We start from the raw sequence: 27490 nt of genomic DNA on the forward strand, positions 1-27490 counted from the left end.
ACACACACACACACACACACACACACACACACACACACACACACACACACACACACACACACACACACACACACACACACACACACACACACACACACGGGCCTGCATATTCCCACTGATGCGCGAGATAAAGAGGATGTTTCCCCTCCGTCGGAGAGAGAATACTCACTGACGGCTTCCTGCCAAGAGGGGCCGGGAATCCGGCAGATGAAGGCGAGTCTCGGGTCCGCTGAGAGATGCCGAAGGCACAAACACACTCCTTGTTGTGTGCCTGGCGCGGTCACAAACAACACACACACACACACACACACACATTATTATCAGCGGAAGGCATTCGCAGAAAACTTCAAGGCCTTTCTTTTCCGAGGGAGCTGCCAAGATGTTATTTATTCATCAGCTCGCCTTGTAGTCAGGAAGGCAACAAGCCCCCAGAGCTGTAAACACACAAAAAGATGCAGGCCTCGGTGAGCTCTAACCCGGGGAATAACAAGTGGTCCCCGCTCGCCAGCAACACTGCACAAACACCCGTCACCAGCAGCGCTGACGCGGCATCCTGGCGTATACGTGCCAACCCTTCCGATTTTCCCGGGACACTCACGAATTTCAGTGCCCCTCCCGAAAATCTCCCGGGGCAACCATTCTCCAGAATTTCTCCCGATTTCCACCCGGACAACAATATTGACCTTAAAGGCACTGCCTTTATCATCCTCTCTCACCTGAAAAGTACACTATTATATACAAACCCTGTTTCCATATGAGTTGGGAAATTGTGTTAGATGTAAATATAAACGGAATACAATGATTTGCAAATCCTTTTCAAGCCATATTCAGTTGAATATGCTACAAAGACAACATATTTCATGTTCAAACTCATAAACTTTATTTTTTTTTTTCAAATATTAATTAACTTAAAATGTCATGGCTGCAACATGTGCCAAAGTAGTTGGGAAAGGGCATGTTCACCACTGTGTTACATGGCCTTTCCTTTTAACAACACTCAGTAAAGGTTTGGGAACTGAGGAGACACATTTTTGAAGCTTTTCAGGTGGAATTCTTTCCCATTCTTGCTTGATGTACAGCTTAAGTTGTTCAACAGTCCAGGGGTCTCCCTTCTGCTATTTGACGCTTCATACATTTTCAATGGGAGACAGGTCTGGACTACAAGCAGGCCAGTCTAGTACTCTCCTACTATGAAGCCACGTTGATGTAACACGTGGCTTGGCATTGTCTTGCTGAAATAAGCAGGGGCGTCCATGGTAACGTTGCTTGGATGGCAACATATGTTGCTCCAAAAGCTGTATGTACCTTTCAGCATTAATGGCGCCTTCACAGATGTGTAAGTTACCCATGTCTTGGCCACTAATACACCCCCATACCATCACACATGCTGGCTTTTACACTTTGCGCCTATAACAATCGGGATGGTTCTTTTCCTCTTTGGTCCGGAGGACACAACGTCCACAGTTTCCAAAAACAATTTGAAATGTGGACTCGTCAGACCACAAAACACTTTTCCACTTTGTATCAGTCCATCTTAGATGAGCTCAGGCCCAGCGAAGCCGACGGCGTTTCTGGGTGTTGTTGATAAACGGTTTTCGCCTTGCATAGGAGAGTTTTAACTTGCACATACAGATGTAGCGACCAACTGTAGTTACTGACAGTGGGTTTCTGAAGTGTTCCTGAGCCCATGTGGTGATATCCTTTACACACTGATGTGGCTTGTTGATGCAGTACAGCCTGAGGGATGGAAGGTCACGGGCTTAGCTGCTTACGTGCAGTGATTTCTCCACATTCTCTGAACCCTTTGATGATATTACGGAGCGTAGATGGTGAAATCCCTAAATTCCTTGCAATAGCTGCTTGAGAAAGGTTGTTCTTAAACTGTTCAACAATTTGCTCAGGCATTTGTTGACAAAGTGGTGACCCTCGCCCGATCCTTGTTTGTGAATGACTGAGCATTTCATGGAATCTACTTTTATAGCCAATCATGGCACCCACCTGTTCCCAATTAGCCTGTTCACCTGTGGGATGTTCCAAATAAGTGTTTGATGAGCATTCCTCAACTTTATCAGTATTTATTGCCACCTTTCACAACTTCTTTGTCACGTGTTGCTGCCATCAAATTCTAAAGTTAATGATTATTTGCAAAAAAAAAAGAAGTTTATCAGTTTGAACATGAAATATGTTGTCTTTGTAGCATATTCAACTGAATATGGCTTGAAAATGATTTGCAAATCATTGTATTCCGTTTATATTTACATCTAACACAATTTCCCAACTCATATGGAAACAGGGTTTGTATATATATGTAAGGAGGTGAACTGATGTGGGGAGTCTGCAGAGGTTCTTTCAAAAGGTTGAGACAGTTGTTACGGAAGCCTCCAGGGGGCGCCACTTCGTGGTCTGTTCACTGTTGTCTGTGAATGTTCTTCTTCGTTGGTTGTGGCCATCTTAGGTCACAACTCCATGTGTTTTCTAAAGGTAAGCAGGAAGGGACCAGGCTCCCCAGTTAAAAGATGAAAAAAAGTTATTGTTTTGCACTATTAAGCCGATTTATTCACAAAATATGATGGCTAAGAGTTATATTAAGGTGGGGGTTTTGTAAATTGTGAAGAGACTGTTGATTTTGTTATGTTTTTATGCCAGTGTGTGTGGTATCCCAGAAGCATGTTATGCTAGGACATGTTTTGGCTCTTTTCATATGATTATCCACTCACTCAGTCGTTTATGTCTACACGCACGCACACACACACACACGCACGCACGCACACACGCACACACACACATTACCTGCTTGGTATATTACTGGTCACGATGAGAGAAGTTGATTGTGTTTTAAAATATAAAGTGTTATAGTGTGACATATTTTGTATTTTGTGACAACTCCATGTGTTTTCTAAAGGTGAAGATTTGAGATAAAGACGACTCCACCCAGATCCTATGCTTCCTTGCCTGGTCTTTCTCTCCGTCTTCCCACGCACACAAAAATACAATACACAACGCAGAGACTTCATAGGGAGACCGAGGACTAGACGGACCCGGGATAGGGGAAGCCAGCTTCAAGGGTTACAACTGGTGCCGTGACCCGGATCTGCGGATGCCACACAAGAGCAGGAGAAGGAGTTAAGAGGGGAAAGAAGGAAAACATTTGTGTTAAACATATCCTTTTTCTATATTTATGCTTTATGGGAATGTTTTATGGTGTCTGTGACCTACTCTGAAAAAAAACAAAACAAAAAAAAAACACAGTCACACAATCACAATCCAACACCACTGCCACCACAAACACATACACTCTCTCTCACACACACAATACTTACCTCAGTACATGCACCCAAGTTATCTAAGCCTGCAGCACTTTTGAATTCTGAAGATGCAAAGTCCCCACGTAGGTACCCCTAGTCGACCACCGACACAAGTTCACTCCACAGTGAGACAGACTTTAAATCGACGTGCTGGCATAGTGGACCATGGTCCTGATGGAGGGGTGTCACCTCAGGATATTTTCCACATGATGGCCGACTCTAAACATGACATGGACCCCCAACAGGCTGTTAGGCCCAAAACGGAGCCCCATCAAGTCAAAACTGTGCCAACCCTGTCACCCCCCATACTCAGCCCAATATATAATAGATATGAGGTCCCAGGATCAATTCAGACTCCAACAGCTACAGTACCATGTCGCCCACCCTTTTTTCAAAGTCCCACAATGGCAATACCGGATCAGATGGCCACTAGCCATGCTCCACCACCCATACCACAAACACAGAGTGCCAGGTATGTCCCACCACTCCAGACTCAGCAACTACCTGATGGAATGTACACTCCGGCCTCTGTGTCAGTCCCACCAGTCTCCACACGTACCCCCATATCCAACCTTTATGATGCTGCCCCAATTACATGGCTAGACTCCGCCTCCATAGCCCATGGTGCTGCTGCCCACTTGCCCATCCCAAATAGCCAAACCCCAGGACAGGATGTCAGGTGCGCCCCACTAACCGAGCCACACCTCCCCCATGATAGAGTGTATGCGGCTCAACCTCCCAATATGTATGCACCCCAAGCGAACAGTCCCTACCCACTAGTCCCGACCCGCCCGCATGAATTCCCGCAGATTTCAGAGCCTAAATTGCAAGCCACCACTCACACCCCTAGGACTGGGATAAACAATGCTGCCTGGTCCCCTGATTGGTACACCGCCCAAGCAGCCACATATAACCCACCAAACCCCCTCCCGCCTGCTCCAGGTCCTGCCGTATCGACATCCATGCTCACTTACCAGCATGTGCCCCAAGCTGTGTTTCCCACCACAGGACAGGCCAGATATAGCACAATGCAACCTGCACCTGTTGGGTTCACCCAGACACACCAAGTGAGGAATGTGCAGATCTTCAGTGGAGGCCCTGACTGTAGAGTCCTCATTGAAGACTGGATACGGGATATGCAGTATCTTCTGGAAGCGGGTGGGCTGCCAGCACATCTCCGTTTTGCAACAATTGTGCGTCACTTGAGCGGGGAGGCCAGGAGGCTGGTTCTAAATCTCCCCCTCCAAGAACAGCATCCAGAGAGAGCATTTGATGAGCTGAGAGCCGAATATGGAGACATGCAAAGGTCTCTGGATCCTTTGGCAGACTTTTATGAGAGAAGCCAGTGGCCTGAAGAAACCGCGTGCTCCTATGCTATTGCGCTAGAAGCAACCCTCCGTTCAGTTGAGGAGTCTCAGTGTGGGGGCCAACCGTACCCAGACCGTGATGCCAAACTCACACGTCAGTTCCTGAGGGGGTTAAATGATGAAGGGGTGTACCTCAGGATTGCCCCCTTGAAACCTAGGCTCCTGAGTTTTCGTGAACTTCAAGAGGAACTACGAAGTCTGGCAAGGGAGGTAAGGAGGTTTCAGCCTCAACATAAATTAAAGAAACCATTCACCCAGGTTCACGTGGCGGCCAGAGAACAGCAAGGGGCGACAAAAGAGATGACTGATGCAGTGAAACCCTCCTCCGAGCTGTCCACACTGACTAGGCTGATAGAGAAGCTAACTCTGAACCAAGAGGAGCAGGTCAAAAAGCTTGCACAGCTAGAATCAAAACTAGTTTCCTTACAAACCCCTGCTCCAACCAGACCACTGTTAGCAGTGAGGAATGACAGGGAAGCTGCCATGTTGGTGTGCTATCGTTGTGGGAAGGCCGGACATATGGCCAGAGTATGTAGAACTCTAATGCCTAATATTAACCTGAACACAAACCTACCGCATCCTCAGGCTGTCTCCCCAGAGGACACAGCACAACACGGCATGACACAGGCCGGATGTTCTTTAAACGCATAAAGCCTGTGGTAGAAGGGGAAACCATGGGCAAACACTTAGGTCCCCAAGCAGAAGAGCGAGGAGAGGAGAAGAGAACACCCCTGGTGGGCCCCAGGAATGAGGGGGATGTGGAGGTCAATGGTGAAATATGTAGGACTTTAATTGACTCCGGATCACAAATAAACAGCATTACATATGACTTTTGGCGTAGGCACCCTGAATTGTGCCAACAGAAGCTGCAGCCTTCCAATATTCCAGTGGAAGGGGCAGGTGGCCAGGATGTCCCTCACCATGGTGTTCTGCTTGTCCGGTTGAAGGTTTTTGGAAAAGAATATGCCAGTGTACCAGCCTTTGTTGTCCCTGAAACAGAGTACAGGTCCATGGTTCCTTTGCTGGTGGGGACAAATGTCATACGAGCCTCGAGACAACACCTTCAAGACACTTATGGGCTGCAGTTCCTCCAATGCATCAAAGATACCCATCCAGAATGGCATTCTGCATTACTGGAGATGGAGCAAACGGGGACTGGTGGTCTAGACGGCAGAGTGGGCCCTGTTCGGTATTATGGGGAGAAAGTATTGGTGCCTGCAGGCAGTGAGACTGTTGTGAACTGCAAGGTAATGAAGGGACCCAAGAAACAGTCATATACTGCCCTCATTGAAGCCAAGCCCTCTCTGAAGCTTCCAGTGGGCCTTGTTGTTGGCAGAGTCGTGGCTAATGTGACCAAGCAGCAGGTTCCGGTCCGAGTGATGAACCTGTCTGAACGAACAGTTGTTATTAGGTCCAGCACTCAGCTGGCAGAGGTCTTTCTGATTCAGGAAGTACTGCAAACAGTGGAAAAGGGCCAGGGGAGGGGTCAAAACACCAAGATGGGAGTGCCTGGCACGGGTGTATGTCAAATGCATGAGCAAGGGGTGAGCAGTAATAAAGGCCTTGCATCATGTTGTGTAGATTTCAGTGGTGCTGCCATAGATGATGAGGGGCAGCATTCTAGGCTCAAAGAGCTTGTAGGGAAGAACAGTGATGTCTTCTCCCAGCACTCATTGGATTATGGACAAACAACAACTGTCCAGCATGAAATACCCCTGGTAGACCCAAAACCATTTCGGCTCCCGTACCGTAAAATACCACCCGCCCAGTGGGAGGGCGTCAAGAAGGCTCTCACGGAGATGGAAGAGGCTGGCGTAATTCGTCCAAGCAAGAGCCCTTATGCTTCCCAGATGGTGGTGGTAATTAAGAAGGATGGGTCCCTGAGAATATGTGTGGACTACAGGAAGCTGAATCTGTGCAGCACGAGGGATGCTTTTCCGTTGCCAAGGATAGAGGATGCACTGGAAGCATTGGGGCAGTCAAAGTATTTCTCCACCCTCGACCTCACCTCTGGGTACTGGCAGGTTGAAGTAGCAGAGCAAGACAAGCACAAAACAGCTTTCAGCACACCCATGGGGCTGTACGAAGCTAACAGAATGCCATTTGGGTTACAAAATGCCCCATCAACTTTTCAGAGATTGATGACCTGTTGTTTTGGAGACCTAAACTACGTCAACCTGCTCATCTACCTTGACGACATCATTGTCTTTGCAAAAACCTTTGACGAACACCTGGAGAGGCTTCAAGTGGTGTTCAATCGGCTACGGGAACACGGGCTGAAGCTGAAGCCCTCCAAATGCCATTTGATGAAGAAGGAGGTTCAGTACCTAGGGCACCTGGTGTCAGCCGAGGGTATCAAGACAGACCCGGAGAAGATAAATACAGTGACTGACTGGAAACGCCCCACTAACCGCAAAGAGGTACAGCAGTTCCTGGGCTTCACAGGCTACTACAGGCGGTTTGTGGGAGGTTATGCAAAGCTGGTGGCGCCTCTATATCGTCTCACTTCGGGAGACCCAAGAAAGAAGAAAAGGGGGGCCAAGACTTCTTTTGACCCACCTCCCCAGTTCCATTGGACGGAAGATTGCGAGGCTGCATTCCAAGGTCTGAAACAGAGACTTACCACCGCCCCAGTCCTCGCCTACCCAGACTACAACCTACCATTCTTGTTGCAGACTGATGCATCCGGGGAAGGTCTGGGTGCCGTTCTTGCTCAGATTCAAGATGGGAAGGAGCGTGTCCTTGCATATGCCAGTAGAGGGTTGCATCCATCTGAAACGCGTTACCCGGCCCACAAGTTAGAGTTTTTAGCTCTCAAGTGGGCGGCAACAGAAAAGTTTTATGACCACCTGTATGGGCACAAATTCTCTGTCATCACCGATAACAATCCACTGAAATATGTGATGACAACGGCAAAATTGGACGCGACTGGTCAGCGCTGGGTGTCCCACCTGTCAATGCTGGACTTCGATATTCAATACCGTCAAGGGAAATGCAATGCCAACGCCGATGCTTTGTCCAGACTATCCAGTCGGGAGGTCGCACAAGCCTTGCAGACATGTCCACAGCGGGTCAAGTCCAGCAACAGTGAGAGGAAGTCTCTGAGTTCGGATGAGGTAGTCGAAAACACAGCACAGGTTGAGACAGACTATCTTCAAGGACCACAGCCAGGCAATCCTGAACCGCTAACTGAGTCCTATGATGGTATTGGGACAGACTCACTGCCTGCAATGGCAAAGCAGCAAGTTAGGATTGGCCAAAGAGATGACCCTGTGGTTGGACCAGTGCTGCACCATCGGTCTCTGAACACCAAACCTAAGAGGAGCGATAGTGTGGAAGGAGGGGCACCGGTGGGCATTCTCCTAAAGGAATGGAAGAGGTTAGTGGTCAAGGACGGCATCCTCTACCGCAAAGTTTATGATGGACAAAGAGGGTCTATTGAGCAGTTGGTGCTGCCCATGGAGCTACAGAGGTATGCTAAGACGGCCCTCCATGATGATTCAGGCCATTTGGGGTTGGACCGCACATTTGCACTGATGAGGGAGCGTTTTTACTGGCCCAAGATGTTCCAGGATATCAAAGCATGGTGTGAACAGTGCGAGAGGTGCTGTCTCAGGAAGACTCCCACAGCAGGTCTTAGAGCCCCCCTCGTCAGTATCCACACCAGTGCACCGATGGAATTGGTCTGTATAGACTTTCTGACATTGGAGAGGTCCAGAGGTGGGATCGAGAATCTGCTGGTTGTAACGGATCACTTCTCTCGTTTCGCACAAGCTTACCCGACCAAGGATCAGAAGGCACGCACAGTGGCAAAGGTGCTGTGGAGGAACTTCCTCTGCCGTTTTGGGTTCCCGGCTAGGCTTCACGCTGATCAAGGTCGAAACTTTGAGAGCACTGTTGTGAAGGAGCTGTGCAGGATCACTGGTATCACCAAGTCGCACACAAGCCCATATCATCCGCAGGGAAACGGAACCACCGAAAGATTTAACAGGACCTTGATGGATATGTTGGGAACACTGAATCCTCAAGAGAAGCCCCGCTGGCATGAACATGTGGACGCTATGACGCATGCCTACAACTGTACACGCCATGACTCGACGGGTTACACACCATACTTTTTAATGTATGGCAGACATCCCAGACTGCCCATTGACCTTGTCTTAGGGCTGCCCGAGAACAACGAGCCATGTGAATACAGTGAATATGTGCAAGCCCTCATGGACTGCCTGAGAAATGCTTATGATAAGGCCAACAAGATGTCCAGGCACGCCAAAGAACAGCAGAAAAAACAATATGATCGCAAGGCGAAGCCTCGGGAATTTGAGCCCGGGGACAGGGTGCTTGTCAAAATTTGTTACATTGAAGGTCGGCAGAAGCTGGGAGATAGGTGGGAGCGCCAGCCTTACATTGTCATAAAGAAACAGCCGGACATTCCTGTGTACGTGGTCCGGACCGAAGAGGGGGACAAGGAGAGAGTGGTCCACCAGAATCTGTTGACCCAATGCATGTTCCTCCCCTTGGAGCCCCAACAGGAGTGGTGTGGAATGAGGGCAGTGAATACAGATTGCAGTGTTGAAGATGTGATCGAAGATGTTCAGATGCAGGACCTTGGATATGCTGCAAGTAAAACTCAGCCTAAGGAGATACAGGATGGAGGGGATCAAAGCGAACCGGATAAAGGGGAGGACAAGGGTCAAGGACAGATGTTAGAAACTGGACATGGACCGAGGGGGCCCGGTAACCTGAAGGTGATGTCCAAAGAGCTTGTGCAGAGCAGGAGAAATCCGCCGAGACACAGATGTCCTCCCAAGAAGTTGTCCTACCATTCGGTAGCTGTGAAACCTGTCTCTGATAAGCAAAAGATTGAAATAGGACGAAGACTGTGGCTGGCGGCTAAAGAAAAGAAGATGGCTGCTGTTAAACACTGAGCATGATACATTGCACCATTGCACTTCACCTCTCATATCACAAACACTAGGTATCGGGTTGACACGGGAAGAGGGAGGGGTTGTGTATCTAATGGCTGAGACGCCATCATAGAAAGAAGGGGTGGGTGTAAGGAGGTGAACTGATGTGGGGAGTCTGCAGAGGTTCTTTCAAAAGGTTGAGACAGTTGTTACGGAAGCCTCCAGGGGGCGCCACTTCGTGGTCTGTTCACTGTTGTCTGTGAATGTTCTTCTTCGTTGGTTGTGGCCATCTTAGGTCACAACTCCATGTGTTTTCTAAAGGTAAGCAGGAAGGGACCAGGCTCCCCAGTTAAAAGATGAAAAAAAGTTATTGTTTTGCACTATTAAGCCGATTTATTCACAAAATATGATGGCTAAGAGTTATATTAAGGTGGGGGTTTTGTAAATTGTGAAGAGACTGTTGATTTTGTTATGTTTTTATGCCAGTGTGTGTGGTATCCCAGAAGCATGTTATGCTAGGACATGTTTTGGCTCTTTTCATATGATTATCCACTCACTCAGTCGTTTATGTCTACACGCACGCACACACACACACACGCACGCACGCACACACGCACACACACACATTACCTGCTTGGTATATTACTGGTCACGATGAGAGAAGTTGATTGTGTTTTAAAATATAAAGTGTTATAGTGTGACATATTTTGTATTTTGTGACAACTCCATGTGTTTTCTAAAGGTGAAGATTTGAGATAAAGACGACTCCACCCAGATCCTATGCTTCCTTGCCTGGTCTTTCTCTCCGTCTTCCCACGCACACAAAAATACAATACACAACGCAGAGACTTCATAGGGAGACCGAGGACTAGACGGACCCGGGATAGGGGAAGCCAGCTTCAAGGGTTATATATATATATATATATATATATATATATATATATATATATATATATATATATATATATATATATATATATATATATATATATATATATATATATATATATATATATATATAAGAAATACTTGAATTTCAGTCAATTCTAGCTATAAATAAACTACCCCAATCTCCGGAATTCGTAGGTCTCAAGGTTGATAGTTTGTCCTGGCCTAAGACAAGGCCTGTGTGCAAACCACCTCACAAAAGAGTCCCGGCCATGATAAATTGATTTTTTTTTTGTACTTTGCCTGAATATTAATTAAATCAGGTGGAACACCAGAGACAGCAGGCACACGCAGGAAGAAAAAAAAAAAGTGGGGAAAGAAATTGAATGTGCCCAAGGAAAGGGGACGTGGCATGGGTGGGTAAAAATAGCAGCGCCTGCAAACACGTTGGCTATTGTATCGCAGCACCTATAGATTGGCATGAAGTTGGAGCGGGAGAGAGGAAATGACAACTATTGTTACTTTCTGCAGCCTTTATTGCATTACCATAATGTGGCAACAGAGCATGAAGGACGGCGTTCCCTGCAGAGCATCTCTTGGACCTGAGACGCTTCAAAACAGCAGAGAATCCTTCAGCCTATTTTGCAGTAGTTATAAGTGGGATGGCCGGGCAGCTGTCCCATGAAGTTGGTGCACATATACCCTACGTTCTGGACTACAAACCCCAAAACCAGTGAAGTTGGCACGTTGTGTAAATGGTAAATAAAAACAAAATACAATGATTTGCAAATTATTTTCAACCTATATTCAATTGAATAGACTGCAAAGATAAGATGCTTAACAATCAAACTAGTAAATGTTATTTTTTGCAAATATTAGCTCAATTGGAGCTTGATGCCTGCAGCACGTGGCAAAAAAGACTGAAAAAGTTGAGGAATGCTCATCAAACACTTATTTGGAACATCCCACAGGTGAACAGGCTAATTGGGAACAGGTGGGTGCCATGATTGGGTATAAAAGTAGATTCCATGAAATGCTCAGTCATTCACAAACAAGCATGGGGCGAGGGTCACCACTTTGTCAACAAATGCGTGAGCAAATTGTCCAACAGTTTAAAAACAACATTTTTCAGTGAGCTATTGCAAGGAATTTAGGGACTTCACCATCTACGCTCTGTAATATCATCCAAAGGTTCAGAGAATGGGGAGAAATCACTGCACGTAAACGATGATATTACGGACCTTTCGATCCCTCAGGTGGTACTGCATCAAAAAGCGACATCAGTGTGTAAAGGATATCACCACATGGGCTCAGGAACACTTCAGAAAACCACTGTCAGTAACTACAGTTGGTCCCTGCATCTGTAAGTGCAAGTTAAAGGCCTACTGAAATTATTTTTTAAAATGTAAACGGGGATAGCAGATCCATTCTATGTGTCATACTTGATCATTTCGCGATATTGCCATATTTTTGCTGAAAGGATTTAGTAGAGAACATCGACGATAAAGTTCGCAACTTTTGGTCGCTGATAAAAAAAGCCTTGCCTGTAGCGGAAGTAGCGTGACGTCACAGGTTGAAAGGCTCCTCACATCTGCACATTGTTTACACCAGCAGCGAGAGCGATTCGGACCGAGAAAGCGACGATTACCCCATTAATTTGAGCCAGGATGAAAGATTTGTGGATGAGGAACGTGAGAGTGAAGGACTAGAGTGCAGTGCAGGACATATCTTTTTTCGCTCTGACCGTAACTTAGGTACAAGCTGGCTCATTGGATTCCACACTTTCTCCTTTTTCTATTGTGGATCACGGATTTGTATTTTAAACCACCTGGGATACTATATCCTCTTGAAAATGAGAGTCCAGAACGCCAAATGGACATTCACAGTGACTTTTATCTCCACGACAATACATCGGCGAAGCACTTTAGCTACGGAGCTAACGTGATAGCATCGGGCTTAACTGCAGATAGAAACAAAAGAAATAAACCCCTGACTGGAAGGATAGACAGAAGATCAACAATACTATTAAACCATGGACATGTAACTACACGGTTAATGCTTTCCAGCCTGGCGAAGCTTAACAATGCTGTTGCTAACGACGCCATTGAAGCTAACTTAGCTACGGGACCTCACAGACCTATGCTAAAACATTAGCTATCCACCTACACCAGCCAGCCTTCATCTGCTCATCAACACCCGTGCTCACCTGCGTTCCAGCGATCGACGGAGCGACGAAGGATTTCACCCGATCATGGATGCTGTCGGCGGCTAGCGTCGGATAGCGCGTCTGCTATCCACGTCAAAGTCCTCCTGGTTGTGTTGCTGCAGCCAGCCGCTAATACACCGATCCCACCTACAGCTTTCTTCTTTGCAGTCTTCATTGTTCATTAAACAAATTGCAAAAGATTCACCAACACAGATGTCCAGAATACTGTGGAATTTTGAGATGAAAACAGAGCTTTTTGTATTGGATACAATGGTGTCCAAATACTTCCGTTTCAACCATTGACGTCACGCGCATACGTCATCATACGTCATCATACATAGACATTTTCAAGCGGAAGTTTAGCGGGAAATTTAAAATGTCACTTTATAAGTTAACCCGGCCGTATTGGCATGTGTTGCAATGTTAAGATGTCATCATTGATATATAAACTATCAGACTGCGTGGTCGCTAGTAGTGGCTTTCAGTAGGCCTTTAACACTCTACTATGCAAAGCTAAAGCCATTTATCAACAACACCCAGAAACGCCGCTGGCTTCGCTGGGCCTGAGCTCATCTAAGATGGACTGATGCAAATGGGAAAAGTGTTCTCTGGTCTGACGAGTCCACATTTCAAAATGTTTTGGAAACTGTGGACGTCGTGTCCTCTGGACAAAGAGGAAAAGAACCATCCGGATTGTTATAGGCGCAAATTGTAAAAGGCAGCATCTGTGATGATATGGGGGTGTATTAGTGTGTGATGGTATGGGGGTGTATTAGTGTGTGATGGTATGGGGGTGTATTAGTGGCCAAGACATGGGTAACTTACACATCTGTGAAGGCACCATTAATCCTGAAAGGTACATACAGCTTTTGGAGCAAAATATGTTGCTATCCAAGTGCGTGTGTGTGTGTGTGTGTGTGTGTGTGTGTGTGTGTGTGTGTGTGTGTGTGTGTGTGTGTGTGTGTGTATTCCGCTATTCATCCACCTACACCGATACGCTTTTGTGATTTCCGCCACTTCAAGCATCCTCTCCTCCAGCGCGGCGTGACCAAACACCTGCTGCTGTACGGCCGTCTTTTAATGAGCGATCCGCCTGAAAGGAAAAAGCGGCGGCCCGAGGAGCAGGAAGAAGGAAACATTTCATGCTTCTTGATATTTTCTTTTCCTTTTTTTTTTTTTTTTTTTGTGCGTCGCCACCTGTGTTGAGCGATGTAAAGGCCTTATTCCTTGACTCCAGCGTTTTCCTTTTTTTGTGTGGCTTTGATGAGGAATGCAATCACGTGGCGAACGCAAGAAAGGGCAGATAAAAAATATGTTCACTCACACACGAGCGAAAGGTTCCTTTACAATATCCCCTGCACTCACACACAGCACTATAGCATATAGCGCTCACTCCCGCTAGTATTCTCAACAATTAGTACAGCGTTATTCAACAAAATGGCGGCTATCTGGTTCTTGATGGCTGTGAAAGATCAAAGGTCAAACTAAAGTCGTGCGTATGGTCAGGGGTGCGGCATCAAATTCTCGGCCCCCATTAACAGGACTCCTCAAAGTCCCACCCTAAAGCCAAAGCAGCCAGCATGGACGAATAGAACAGACAAGTCATTGTATTGTCTGCTCGCGGAAAACAAACATCCTAGTCTACGATTTGACTCCCTCGAATGGCCCTGACGCTGTGAACAACAGGAACAGGCTGTTCTGAAAACACCCCCGAGGACACCTCAATGATGGACGCTTTTGACCTCCCTCCCTCCTCATCGACACCTGGAGTCGAACTTTTGCTTGCATGCAGAACGGCCCCAGTCTATGAACATTACATAATCACACCCAAGACAATGGGCACATACACACACCCCCTCCCCCACCCCACGCCTTCACCACCGCTTGTTTCCCCTCGGGGAAATGGACGGCTGGCAGCGCTTCATAGCAGCAGTCGACCTCCAGGGTCCCAACTCCCCACCCCTCTGTTGCGAGTTGTCGTGATTAAATGTAACGTGTTTATGTGTGCATTGCATGGAGGTTTTTTCCCCACTCCAGACTAGGCACACTTAGGAGCCCAGTCTAGATTGTATTTTTTTACTCATCTTCTTCCCCAGCGTTTTACTTTTTTCTTATCTTTTACGGGGCGCCTTTGGCAACCCATCAGCGTTCCTGTTCTGTAACCCTGTACACTGTTTGTTTGTCTAATCTTGAACGGGTTTGTGCTGAAAACATAGTTTCGTTGTACTTGTGCAATGACAATAAAGTCCTATCCTATCCTATCCTATCCTAAAGACACCTTCACACACACACAGTTGTATGTTTACGTGCACTAAAATACTAATTATTGCATTAAAACCAGCTTTTTAAAACACATGTTGAAAAAAAACAACAATCAGGGGTTTGACATTTTAAAGATGGGGTTAACCTCCCCTAAATAATTTGGCTTTGTTATCAAAAAATCTCCATCCGTCCATCCATTTTCTTCTGCATATCCAAGGTCGGGTCGCGGGGGCAGCAGCCTAAGCAGAGAAGCCCAGCCTTCCTCTCCCCAGCCACTTCGTCCAGCTCCTCCCGGGGGATCCCGAGGCGTTCCCAGGCCAGCCGGGAGACATAGTCTTCGCTACGTATCCTGGGTCTTCCCCGTGGCCTCTTGCCGGTCGGACGTGCCCTAAACACCTCCCTAGGGAGGTTTGGAACTTGGAAAAGTGTTAGTTTGAATGTCCAGGATGAGTGGAATGTGTTGATGTTGGAATGGTTTGAATAGGTTGAGAAATGTGGGAATTGTGCAACTTGGAAAAATGTCCCATTCATTTCAATGGGAACTTCCTGGAAATGTGGGGATTTTGGGAAAAGTGGATTTTTTGGAAAATGATTAGGAGCATGAATGTCATAAATGAGCTGAATTGTTTGGTGTTAGAATTGTTTAAATCAGGCAAGAAATGTTGAAGTAGTAAATGGTATTAGGGAATTTCGGGAAAATCTGGAATTTTTTAGAACTTGGAAAAAGGGAAGTTTGAATTTCCAGAATGGTGGAATGTGCTGAGGGTGGAATGGTTTGAATGGGTTGAAGAATGTGGGGATTGTGGAAATGCCAAAAACAAAAAGGAATCATGGGAAATCCGGGAATTTTTTAGAATTGTTGAAGTAGAGCACACAATTCCTGAACAGGCTGAATATTTTGAAGTTGGAACGGTTTTAATCAGATGAAAAAGTAGAAGTTGTGGAACTTTGAAGAATGTCCCATTGATTTCAATGGGAATTTCCCCAAAAATTGGGAATTTTGGGAAAAGCGGGTATTTTTTTGACAAGGGAAAAGCGGTACAAAATGGATGGGTGGGTCTGAAAAAGTTGAAATGTTTGGTGTTAGAATTTTTCAAAAATGTTGAAGCTATAACATGTTGAATTGAAAAATGGTATTACGGAATTCCTGGAATTTCGGGATAACTGGGATTTTTTCCGGTTCAAAAAACAACTTTGTTTTTTGTCCTAATTAAGAGGAATGTTTTGACGGTGGAACGATTGAAGTGGGTTGAAACATGTGGGAGGAGTAGTGGCCAGAAAAAAGGGTGGAAATAGGGCTTTAGAAAACCAAGAATCCTGGAAAATCCTGGAATTTTTTGGAACTTGAAAAAAAGGTAGTTTAAATTTCCAGAATGGTGAAATGTGTTAAAGGTGGAATGGTTTGAATCGGTTGAAAAATGTGGAAATGCTGGAAGTTTGAAAAATGGCCAATTCATTTTGAATGGGAAAAATGTCCGGGAAAACCAGGAATTCTGGGAAATCTGGGAATTTTGTCAAGGAAAAGCCCGCAATTACCGGATAGGCTGAACAGTTTGAAGTTGGAACGGTTTGAATGGGGTGAAAAATGTGCAAAATCCAGAGAAGAAGAATAAGTTGAAAATGTTTTGGAGCCTTCACACAATAAACATTTAACCTTTCATTATTTACTGAAATACAATTATGATCTAATAACTCAAGTTCCTTGGGTGAATAATGTAAACTCACTATACCGGTATGTTTTAGCACTTTCATGGTGAGTTTACTGACAGATATAAGTAAGAACTTTACACTACTTTATATTAGAAATGGCAACAGCGGAGGATGAAAAAGAAGAAGCTTATCGACTACGGTGTCGGCACGGATTACAAAGGCGGACCCGTGCAATTTTTCAGGATTTATGCAGATCCCAAATACAGATCAGCAGGTACCAGAAGCTAAGAAAAGTTGCTTTTGCATAATATGTCGATCAAGCGGTGCGGCTTCATAGCTTACCAAAGTTGTACTAAAACATTTTGATTTTTGAGCGCCGTGTTTAATTGTTGTTTAATTCCAAATAAGTGTTTGATGAGCATTCCTCAACTTTATCAGTATTTATTGCCACCTTTCCCAACTTCTTTGTCACGTGTTGCTGCCATCAAATTCTAAAGTTAATGATTATTTGCAACAAAAAAAATGTTTATCAGTTTGAACATCAAATATGTTGTCTTTGTACATGGCCGGCCCGTGGCATAGGCCGTATAGGCAAATGCTAAGGGCGCCGTCCATCAGGGGGCGCCACGCCAGTGCCACAAATGTTGGAGAAAAAAAAGTTGCTACTATTATTTCTAAATTCAAAAAATAATCCCACGTTAATTAAAATGCAAAGTAAAGCCTATTTAATAGAAATATTATTTGTTATAACATTATGGCCCCCCCTCCTCCCCCCGCACGGTGCGCCCCCTCCCTTCCCGTATCATGACTCTTTTTGGACTCACCACGTCAAAAAATCAACACAAGATGTCAAAACGGCCAAAACTGTCAGGTGCCCAGGGAAGAAAAAATAGAAAAGAAGAGGAGGAGAAACGAGAAAAAGACAGAGGTAGCAGGTAGGTAACGTTAGCCTACATGAAATTATTTGTCTGTTACAGAATGTGATAGTAACCTGGCTTTTTAGCATTAAGCTAATGCTACATGATTCGGCAATTGCTAATCAATAAATAGCTAGTTCTGTTTTAACGTCGGGTTAATATTGTGGAGGGGGCTAAATTGTTATGGAAAATAATAATGTAACGTTAGGTAATTCCAGTACTCCCACCTTACATTCCTCAGAGACATTTGTATTAGATCTTTTAAGCAGGTGTTTTTTGTTTACATTGTTATTGCCTTCTGGTTAGCTAATGTTTGCCCTGCAGGTAATAGTCACTTTTCCACCCCTTTATATATTAGGTATAGTTGTAAGCCTAGTTGTTAAAGTGCACATCATTAATGTTAATTAAGCAATATCACATGAGAGGGAATGCTGTTTTTTAATTTGAGCACTGCTGTGATTCGGTTGAAGATAATCATAACATAACATTCTCATATAATATGTTAATTTGCTTTCTTTAAGTAAAAAAAAGGTAAAAGACAAAGCTATTCGGTTTCTTGTGAGTATATACACTTCACTGCCGATGTGGGGGGGGGGGGGGCACCAAAAATCTTGCCTAGGGCGCCAGATTGGTTAGGGCCAGGCCTGTCTTTGTAGCATATTCAACTGAATATGGCTTGAAAAGGATTTGCAAATCATTGTATTCCGTTTATATTTACATCCAACACATTTTCCCAACTCATATGGAAACGGGGTTTGTACATTGCCACAACACAACATGAAAAGGAGTAGATTTCATCCTGCCCACGTCTTTAAAAAGCTCACTGGAGATGTTTTCCGTGGGCGGAGTCACCCTCAATTAAGTCTTTCAAGTACAAATTTGCTTCCTGATGAGCGTTTTAAGTGTGCGGTTAGGAACTGTGAAATATTGATGCTGTTTGTATGTCTTTTTTTTTTTTTTACTTCAACTGTTTATCATTTTTAATGCCTTTGGACTCCCGCCGCGTCGGGTTAGTTAGCATTTTGTGGTGGTGGGGGGGGCGTTGCAAAATAAGCAAAAGCCCACAGGGATGATTAAATCTGACGCTGTGATGTGCAAATGAGCCGCTTCCTCTTGCTTGGATGTTTATTTCAGTGTTGCTGGCGACTCAATGAGCTTGTTGTGCCATAATCAGAGGACATGCTCGTTAATGACTCATAAGCCATTCCTCTGCTCGGCCACGTTTGAATTAAAACCCCGCCGGTGTTTGTGTTTGGTCGGCAACTTTGCTCGGAACCTCTCACAGCTTGACCCCCCCGCCGCCGCCCCCTTTTTCCACGCGCCGCTCGCTCGCTCGGCTGGAACAGCTTGAGTCGAGGCCTGATTAAAAAGCACAAACACCGGGGCCGCCCGCCTCTTCCTGGGAGGTAAGAGCTATAGCTAGGAGCGCCGGGCTCGCGCGGGGGCCTCGGGGGAAATAAAAGATTTGGATCGGGATGATGATTTGAGTAGATGAGGAACGGGCGCGGTAATTACAGGCATCCCAGCTCGCCGCCGCGGATATAGCCGGAGTCCAGTTCGGTGAGCTTGCGGGAGGGCGATAAAGTGGAAGGATGATGAAATAAAATGTATGGCGAGGAAGAAAAGAAAAAAATATAGGACTTTGCTTTTTAAAACCAATCAAAAAATGTCTTCCTATTTGCATCCCACTAATAGCACGCCATTGTTGTCAGCCTGTCCCGATGGCCTTGTTTCTCACGGCGCTTCCTCCTTCCTCCCTCCAGGGCACTGCAAAAAGTCAGGGTTCAAAAACAAGAAAAAAAAATACAAAAATTAGAGGTATTTTATTTGAATTAAGCAAAATTATCTGCCAATAGAACAAGGAAATGTGGCTTGTCAAGACTTTCCAAAACAAGTAAAATTAGCTAACTTCAATGACCCAAAAATAACTTAAAATAAGTATATTCAAGTGGACTTTTTTTGGTAGGAAAAAAAATAAGACCTTTTTTGCTCAATATGTTGAAAAATATTCTTAAATTAAGTAAATGCCATTATCTTGACATTACATTTCTTGAAACCAGCAAACTTCTACTAAAAACTAATTTATTGTTCTTAATGGTGTCACGACTTGGTCCTTGGCGTGGATTGTTTTTCCGAGGTGCAAAGCAACTTGACTGGACACGACGTGCAGGTGAGGACATGTTTAATATTTAAACATAAAAGGCTCAAAAGGGTATAAACAAAAAGCGCTCACAGCGGAGGTAAAAAACTTGACTAGGAAAACAAAAGGCACGGAGAACTATAAACATTAAACAAAAACTTACTTGACAAGGAACTGTAAACGTGGCATGAAGAAGCGGGATCATAAAGGGTGCCGAGCATAAATGTGGAGCATGAATGTGATGTCACCAGAAAGACCAACAGAAAATGACAGATTTAAATAGTGACATGATCAGTGAAAACAGGTGCGTGACTCAAAACGTGAAACAGGTGCATGACAGGACAGGTGAAAACTAATGAGTTGCTATGGAAACAAACAAAACAAGGAAGTGAAACCAGGAACTAAAAAAAGAGTCCAAAAACCAAGCAAAACAAAAACATGATTAACACAGACATGACAAATGGAAAGTCAACAAGGCAAGCGCTTGTTACTCTCGGGGTCTCCTAGCCGCTCAGGCAAATCATATTGTCTAAAAATGCATTTTTCCATGGATAACATGACATCATCGCGCCAAGCGCATATATACAGCCCGGCCCCCCGGTCAATTTTTTTTGTTGTTGTAATTTTGAATAATTTATCTGAATGTGCATGAACTATTTCTGTTCAAAATTGTTTGAAATGTCACATGTTAAATGTTTTTTTTTTTCATGCTTGAAATAAGAAATTATGACTTTAAAAAAGTAGTTTCATACTTGTGAGTGTTGATGACACAACAGTTGATATTCTAGTTTCAAGCATGTTTTACTCAATATAGCTCATCAAATCTCAGCAACAAGCTGTAATATCTTACTGACATCATTTAGGACCAAAACACTTAAAACAAGTAAAACACTCTAACATCAAATCTGCTTAGTGAGAAGAATTATCTTATCAGACAGAAAATAAGCAAATATCACCCTTATTTGACATAATTCATCTTACTTAGATTGCTGTTTTTGCAGTGTGGGACATTGCCCGCAGAAGGGGGCCCCCGAGGGCACACGGGGAGGGTATGGCGTCCAATAAAGCAATTGCAGAAAACGCTTCCCTCCCTCACTAAATGAACCTGCGCCGGGAATTTATTGGGCGAGAATTATTTACAGTTTTGCGTGGAGCAACGGACACATTAACCACACCTGCCCGGTCCTACTGGAACATACGATATGAGACCACCCTTCGATATAAGATCGGCTTCAAGACAGACAAAAAAAATAATGGGACAAAATAAATATCTCTGCAGGTGAGTGACGGGCAGAAAAGCTCTGATTTGGGCAGAAGTCGTTTTTTGCCATGGGTTTGCATGTACAGTGCAGGCCAAAGGTTTGGACATGCCTTCTCATTCAATGCGTTTTCTTTATTTTCATGACTATTTACATTGTAGATTGTCACTGAAGGCATCACAACTATGAATGAACACATGTGGAGTTATGTACTTCACAAGAAAAGGTGAATTGCTTTGATTTGATGACAAAAAATGATTTTTCAAGGTAAAAGTTGATTTTCATGACAAAAAAATATTTTCAAGGTAAAAGTTGATTTTCAAGACAAAAAATGATTTTCAAGGTAAAAGTTGATTTTCAAGACAAACATTTTTTTTAAAGAAAACAATGATTTTGAAGGCAAAAGTTGATTTTCATGACAAAAAATGAATTTCGAGGTAAAAGTTGATTTTCATGACAAAAAATGAATTTCGAGGTAAAAGTTGATTTTCATGACAAAAAATGATTTTCAAGGTAAAAGTTGATTTTCAAGACAAAACATTTTTTTTAAAGAAAAAAATGAATTTTGAAGTAAAAGTTGATTTTCATGACAAAAAATTATTTTCAAGGTAAAAGTTGATTTTCATGACAAAAAATAATTTTCAAGGTAAAAGTTGATTTTCAAGACAAATTTTTTTTTTTAAAGAAAACTGATTTTCAAGGTAAAAGTTGATTTGCACACTCTTGGCATTCTCTCTATGAGCTTCAAAAGGTAGTCACCTGAAATGGTTTTCACTTCACAGGTGTGCTTGAAGCTCATCCAGAGAATGCCAAGAGTGTGCAAAGCAGTAATCAGAGCAAAGGGGTGGCTATTTTGAAGAAACTAGAATATAAAACATGTTTTCAGTTAGTTCACCTTTTTTTGTTAATAAGTACATAACTCCACATGTCTCACACCTGGTAATCCGCTTTGGACAAACGAAGCCAAGCAATGCGGGTTTAGCGGGCGGTTCGCGCTCCCGCGAAGGAAATCAATTTTTGGCAGGCAATCACACCGGCAAATATAAACAAAACAAAACACCGGCGGAAAGTGATAATCGATAAAAAAACAAGCAAACCGGAGTTTTGACCCGAAAAAGGCAGGGGTCAGTAAAAAAAAAAAAAATCTGTGACGCACGGACTTCTGGAAATGTCATACTTGCCAACCCTCCCGGTTTTACCGGGAGACTCCCGGAATTCAGCGCCTCTCCTGATAACCTCCCGGAAGAAATTTTCTCCCGATAAACTCCCGGAATTCAGCCGGAGCTGGAGGCCACGCCCCCTCCAGCTCAATGCAGACCTGAGTGGGGACAGTCTGTTTTCAGGTCCGCTTTCCCACGATATAAACAGCGTGCCTGCCCAATCACGTTATAGCTGTAGAATGATCGAGGGCGAGTTCTTGGTTCCTTATGTGGGTTTATTGTTAGGCAGTTTCATTAACGTCCTCCCAGCGCGGTAACAACACACAACAACAGCAGTCACGTTTTCGTCTACCGTAAAGCAGTTTGTCTGCCGTAAACAGCAATGTTGTGACACTCTTAAACAGGACATTACTGCCATCTACTGGATAGCCTCCGGAACACTGAAATTCAAGTATTTATTTTATTTATATGTATAATAAAATAAATATATATAGCCAGAATTCACTGAACGTCAAGTATTTATATATATATATATATATATATATATATATATATATATATATATATATATATATATATATATATATATATATATATATATATATATATATATATATATATATATATATATATACTAGCGTTCAAAAGTTTGGGGTCACATGTAAATGTCCTTATTTTTGAAGGAAAAGCACTGTACTTTTCAATGAAGATAACTTTAAACTAGTCTTAACTTGAAAGAAATACACTCTATACATTGCTAATGTGGTAAATGACTATTCTAGCTGCAAACGTCTGCTTTTTGGTGCAATATCTACATAGGTGTATAGAGGCCCATTTCCAGCAACTATCACTCCAGTGTTCTAATGGTACAATGTGTTTGCTCATTGGCTCAGAAGGCTAATTGATGATTAGAAAACCCTTGTGCAATCATGTTCACACATCTGAAAACACTTTAGCTCCTTACAGAAGCTACAAAACTGACCTTCCTTTGAGCAGATTGAGTTTCTGGAGCATCACATTTGTGGGGTCAATTAAACGCTCAGAATGGCCAGAAAAAGAGAACTTTCATCTAAAACTCCACAGTCTATTCTTGTTCTTAGAAATGAAGGCTATTCCACTAAATTGTTTGGGTGACCCCAAACTTTTGAACGGTAGTGTATATATATATAAAATATATATGAAATACTCAAGTTGGTGAATTCTAGCTGTAAATATACTCCTCCCCTCTTAACCACGCCCCAACCCCACCCCTGCGTCGCCTCGCTCCACCCCCGACCACGCCCCACCCCACCCCCCGCAATCAGAGGTCTCAAGGTTGGCAAGTAAGAATGTGCGTCCTCTCTGTAAAAAGACACAAAAAGTGCTTTAACGCCAACATTTTGTTGTTGCTAAAATATGAGAACCAGGTGTGCCTAACGTTGTGTTTCCATTCAATCTCGCGAGGAGGTTTGCTTATTTAACCTCGCCAGTGGTCTCTCCGGGGAAATAACGTCACGTTTGACCCGCGGAAGACGTTTCTAGGCCTTGGTGAAGTCACACTATACAGTACAGGACATTGTTGCCAATATATGCTGCACAGATTCATCAGAAAAACAACAAGTGGAGTTTTCCATGACATAGTGCTTTCTCTTTCATTGCTGCTGTTTTCTTAAGGTGGAAATGTGGACCGGCAGAGACCCGAGGTTGTTTTGACTTCCTAAGGGGTCCGAGCCCACACACTAAGGTCTGAATGGGTGCCCTTTATGGCGCAGCTGTGCGCTAATCAAACAATATTAATATTTAAGTGGCATGAACTTGACCCTCAACTCAACTTTCTTTTTGGAGATGTATGGAAGGAGCCGTCACCAAGGTGTCATCCATCCCGCACTTTCAATTAGTCAGGCTTGAGTTCAAGGGACTAATGTTGGGGAGCTGAAATATGTCCGCCGCTTCTGAATAAACATCAATCTCCGCGCCTGCGCCGGCGGACTGGACAAATAGCGAAGCGGAGACGAGTTGCCGGGGTAATGTCAGCCGCTACTGAGATGGACCGTCGGAGCGGCGTGATTTACGCTCCATCTGGCATTTTAGCCCACCGATGGGAGAGGGCATCAGTCAGATTTATTTGACTTTTCCGGGCCGCTCGTCCTGACAGGCCTTCAAGTCATCCTAGTGTGTCTCCGCGTGTACAAACGCTCCTTTCCGCTCGCCAATTTAGGAGATGTCAGATTTAGACGCTCCTCAGCCCGCTCTAACTTTTGCACCTCGTGGCCCCGTGCCATCATCCTTTACCGCTCCCACTTTGTGAATCGGCTTATGGTAATGGGCCGCCTCGTAAAAGGAGCGGCCCACAGCGGCGTCGGAATGAGCTCGGCTGCTGACCTTTTCGACGTGACAGTAAAGCATCCGCTGTGTCGAGTAAGCAACTTACAAGGCCAGGAGTGGAAGTCGCGGATTGGGGAGTTGGTTTGGGTGTGTTGTTTGGTTGCTTAACTGAATAGATCAGTGGTTCTTAACCTTGTTGGAGGTACCGAACCCCCACCAGTTTCATATGCGCATTCACCCAACCCTTTTTACTGAAAAATAAAACGTTTTTTTTTTCAAATTCAAGACAAAGTTATATGTTTTTGGTCACACTTTAGTATGGGGAACATATTCTAAGTAACAAAGACTTAATTTAGAGTTTTTGGGACACTAGGGGACAGGGCCGGCCCGTGGCATAGGCCGTATAGGCAAATGCTAAGGGCGCCGTCCATCAGGGGGCGCCAAGCCAGTGCCACAAATGTTGCAGAAAAAAAAAAAAAAGTTGGTACTATTATTTCTAAATACAAAAAATAATCCCACGTTAATTAAAATGCAAAGTAAAGCCTATTTAATAGAAATATTATTTGTTACAACATTACACCCATTACAAAAAATATGTTTTTTGTTGAAATATGGTTTCTGTAGGAGGACAAACACGACACAAACCTTCCAAATTGTTAGAAAGCCCACAGTTTAATATGTTTGTGTTTATGCTTCACTGATGACAGTATTTGGCGAGCGCCGTTTTGTCCTACTAATTTCAGCGGCCCATGAACTCACCGTTGCGTGGACTGTGACTCAACAGTTTGCTTACATGCACAACTTTCTCCGACGCTGCCACAGAAAGACCTGTTTTATGCCACTCCTTCTTTGTCTCATTTTGTCCACCAAACGTTTTATACTGTGTGTGAATGCACAAAGGTGAGCTTTGATGATATTGTTGACTTGTTATGGAGTGCTAATCAGGCATATTTGGTCATTGCGTGACTGCAAGTTAGTCGATGCTAACATGCTATTTAGGCTAGCTGTATGTAGATATTGCGTCATTATGCCTCGTTTGTGGGTATATTTGAGCTCATTTAATTTCCTTTACTTATGTTAATGTATATGTGCATGTCTCACGACACGTTATTTGTATGTAATATTGGCTGCGTTTCTGATAGCTGTTTGTGCGCCATGTTGTTCCAGACCACAGCAAACTCTAGCCAGCTTGAAAATATTGTTATAAATCCATTAGAAGAAGACAGCCTGCCGTTTCCTTTTAACTTGGACACACACATCTATACCTTTTGGCCATTTCCAGGAGTTATCTCACCCTCTGAGAAGTTTTACTAATGTTTTCCAATGTTTTAAAATTTGTAGAATAAATATTACATTTCAACATTTCTGTCAACGAAGATTTGCGTCAGCCTGCAGTCCTTTTGATAGTAGGCTAATATAGCTAATTAGCCACTTGCATCATGTGTTGCCTTCGTTATAAGACTTGTATACGTTTTTACATTTTTTGCGGCTCCAAACAGATTACTTTTTTGTATTTTTGGTCCAATATGGCTCTTTCAACATTTAATTAATCATCATCATCATTTTCTTTGTATTCCTTTCATGAAAATGCATAAATATATACTATATATATATATATATATATATATATATATATATATATATATATATATATATATATATACAAGCCACGTACAGTTGATACTTTCATTGTTTTTTGTTTCTTATACATTTCCATGATCAGAAAGGAGCAGATGGAAGAATAATATTCTTATATTTATCTGCCTCCTTTTTAACACACATTATTTTAGATGACTTTATCACTGTTCCCTCCAACATACTTTTTAATGTTTGTTTAAGCCTTTTCACAATGACATGTCCAAACAAAATCAAAAATCAGTTTGATATAATTCCAGTTGTCTCTTTTTGTAAATTCTTTTTTTTAAATTAAAAAATATTATTGCAACTTTTTAACTCTTTCTTTAGAGAATTCCATGCTTTCACACCAGCAACAGACAAGCACATTTGTTTCAAATGTGTTCGCACTCTTGGATGTTTAAAGCCATAAGGCCTTCTGTGGTTCTCATCTTCAGACGTGGACACAAATAACTTTTGTAAGTCCTTCGGAAGAACTGTATTTCTAGCTTTGAACATCACTAATGGAGTATGCAATTCTCCATTGTCGTTTAGTTTTAATAATCCTGTCCTAATGAAGAGTGGGTTTGTGTGGTCCCTGTATCCTACTTTAAAAATAATACAAATTACTCTTTTTTTGTGAAATAAATAAAGGCATTATGTTGCTGTGATATGTATTTCCCCATATTTCTGGGGCGGAGTTTGTTGGTAGCGAGGGTGTATATTGTAGTGTCCCGGAAGAGTTAGTGCTGCAAAGGGTTCTGGGTATTTGTTCTGTTGTGTTTATCTTGTGTTACGGTGCAGATGTTCTCCCGAAATGTGTTTGCCATTCTTGTTTGGTGTGGGTTCACAGTGTGGCGCATATTTGTAACAGTGTTAAAGTTGTTTATACCGCTACACTCAGTGTGACCTGTATGGCTGTTGATCAAGTATGCGTTACATTCACTGATGTGTGTGCTAAAGCCGCATTTATTATGTGAATTAGCCTGCACGCTGTTTGCATGGGGTAAAAGCGGACGTGACGACAGGTTGCAGAGGACGCTAAAGGCAGTGCCTTTAAGGCACGCCCCCAATATTGTTGTCCGGGTGGAAATCGGGAGAAATTCGGGAGAATGGTTGCCCGGGAGATTTTCGGGAGGGGCACTGGAATTCGGGAGTCTCCCGGGAAAATCGGGAGGGTTGGCAAGTATGGCGACAGGTGATTAGGTAACCAGCCCCAGCTGGGCAATCTACTCACCTGCCGCTGGCTTTGAGGCCGGTCCTTACACACCCGCAGACAACGCCCCCCTCCACAATAACATTCTCATTGTGTTATATGGGAAACTGTATTTAACCTTGTTCAAAATAAATAGCTTATTTTTCACATGCAATATATGAGATTTCCATGTCAACTTTTCATCTAGGACAGGGGTGTCCAAAATGCGGCCCGGGGGCCATTTGCGGCCCGCAGCTAATTGTTTACCGGCCCGCCATGCATTCTGCAAAAATTGCAAAATTGATAATATTGCAAA

The sequence above is a fragment of the Entelurus aequoreus genome, linkage group LG12 (assembly GCF_033978785.1).
Source record: "Entelurus aequoreus isolate RoL-2023_Sb linkage group LG12, RoL_Eaeq_v1.1, whole genome shotgun sequence".
In the NCBI taxonomy this organism is placed as follows: Eukaryota; Metazoa; Chordata; class Actinopteri; order Syngnathiformes; family Syngnathidae; genus Entelurus; species Entelurus aequoreus.